Source organism: Euprymna scolopes, chromosome 3 (genome assembly GCF_053919585.1).
Source record: "Euprymna scolopes isolate OS-2025 chromosome 3, ASM5391958v1, whole genome shotgun sequence".
Lineage (NCBI taxonomy): Eukaryota > Metazoa > Mollusca > Cephalopoda > Sepiida > Sepiolidae > Euprymna > Euprymna scolopes.
In genome coordinates this window covers 173,935,610-173,938,185 of record NC_136484.1, presented here as the reverse complement: position 1 = coordinate 173,938,185, position 2,576 = coordinate 173,935,610, and positions in this window count along the sequence as shown.

Genomic DNA, 2,576 nt, shown 5'->3' with positions numbered 1-2,576 from the left:
TAGAATAAAGAAAGTAATTTGACCTGATAAATGAGAATTCGTAGGTATTACAAAGATTTTGTATGTTTGAATTATTTTATCTATTTTTTTCTTGGGATTTCTTTACAGAACGGCGAGTGCGACAGGCGCCTCTGTTACTGATAAAATTTGATTTTCTTATTTAAAAATACGCCTGTTTGATCAATTTAGGTGATTTTTGGAATATGATTTTTCGTTTTCTCACAGGTGCGAACATTATACAGATTTCTCTTCATTTTTTATATCTAGTAAAATTATTGAAAGATGACAGATATGAATCAAAACAAAGGGAGACAACGCATTAGTTAGCATCTTGGGAACTTATTAAATTAAGTTAATTATATAAAAATTGTTACATGAGATTGTATTAATCTTCAGGTTTTATTAACTAGTATTCATAAACCGCACCTTTATTTTTATTAGTTCATACCCGTCCTACCAGACTACGAATAAGATTCTAGGTAAAACGTGTATGCATATATGTAGCCTAAATATGTGTATCAGTACAAATTTATACTAAAATTTAGCTCTATTTGTCCATGACCGCTTTTTTATGAACATGTAATTTCACAGGATTAACCTTTGAGTAAAAAACCTGACACGCCCTATGTATACATAATCATTTTGTTATTGCTGCCTTTAATCCAACGAAAGAAATGTTTATAAAATAGTGCTCAATAACTGGCAATAAAGTTGTATCATGGATAGATATATAATGAGAATAAAAAATATTTCGACGAGATGGAGGGATGAAAAGAAACAAACCAAGATATATGTTCATCACCGTTTCATTTTTATTTAATCTCGAAGATATCTTGAAATAATGACGAAATGTTGATGAACATATAACTGTTCGTTTTTCTTTTCTCAGTATATATATATATATATATATATATTAGTGGAAATGGTAATTAATAAAAACTGAAGAAAGTGCTCAATACTGTTGTAGAGCAAATATACGTTTTATTTTTTATTACCGTATCTTTCTGTTAAGTTACATTATTGTTTCAGCTGCTCGGCCGTTTTTTTAGGCCGTCTGTAGCTTCCTCAGACTTTTACAGAAATTTTCGCTATTTTGGGATGAAAGAATGAATCCCAAAATAGCGAACATTTCTGTAAAAGTCTGAGGAAGCTACAGACGGCCTAAAAAACGGCCGAGTAGCTGAAACAATAATGTAACTTAACAGAAAGATACGGTAATAAAAAATAAAACGTATGTATATATATATATATATATATATATATATATATATATATGAGAGAGAAAGATTATTAAGCTAAATTCCAGTAGCCAAGATTGTATTTATTCTACAGTTTTCTTCTTCCAGTTTAAAACTTCGATACATTTTTTGACAGACCATTTCGCCTATAGACAAACAACCGAATTAGATGCCAATTCCAGATATTTTGGCTATCATAGCTACATATGCACACATATAGACAAAATATAAAAATTAAACGAGTAAAGAATATACGTTTCCTTTTACGTATGTAGAAAAGGAGTTTTAATAAATTTGTTGTTTTCATGTTTTTAGAATACTTCTTTCACGTAAAATATTGCATTTCAAAACTACTCATGTAACGACATAGTTATGTAATTATTTAAAGATACATCTTAAACATTTTATGTTAGATTCTGTTTGCTTTTTTATAATCTAATTTTTCTTTTTCAAGTATAATATCTACTGATTAATCTATTGTTCCTTGTTGCGAAACATTAGACAGACTAAGAACATTTGAACTTTCTTTAATTCTTCCTCCTTCACACACACACACACACACACACACACATATATATATATATATATATATATATGTGGTAACCCCCCCCCCAAAAAAAAACAGGGCATTCAATTGTTTTTTTTTTCTGAGCATTTTAGTCAACGGAGAAAAAAAGGCCAAATAACATAAAATAGTTATGACCAAAGTTTTATTTCGTTCGGACAAAACACTAAGAAACTGGTCCTAATTAGAGTTGGGGCCCGTTTTTTTTGGGGGGGGTCACCCTGTGTATATACACATGTTTGTCCTTCTTGATCACTCGCACTTTCTCTTAAAAATGCCTCTTATGCTATAGCCTCGTTTTCTCTTTTCATATATATATATATATATATATATATATATATATATATATATATATATATATATATATATATATAACTACTTCATTTACTCACATAAATTAATATACGAAAGTATAAATTTCTGCGTAAACTTAAGCATTTACTTCAAAAGTGCTCAATACGTAGGTAGAGCTGATTGGCTAAGTAAAATCTCAATAGAAGGTGCGTATATAAAAACGACAGACAACCACAAAATTTGTGCATAAGCATGAAGAGTCCTAGAGTGGATGAAACGCGGAATATTCAGTGTAGCTTAATCGCCATATATATTTTATAACTTTGTATATATATATATATATATATATATATATATATATATATATATATGGATACAAATACGAAAAATATATAGATGTTTATATCTTTTCTTTATGTTCTATGTGTTGACGTGTAGGAATACAAAAAGTCTTTCGAAAAGAAACGAAAATGTTTCTT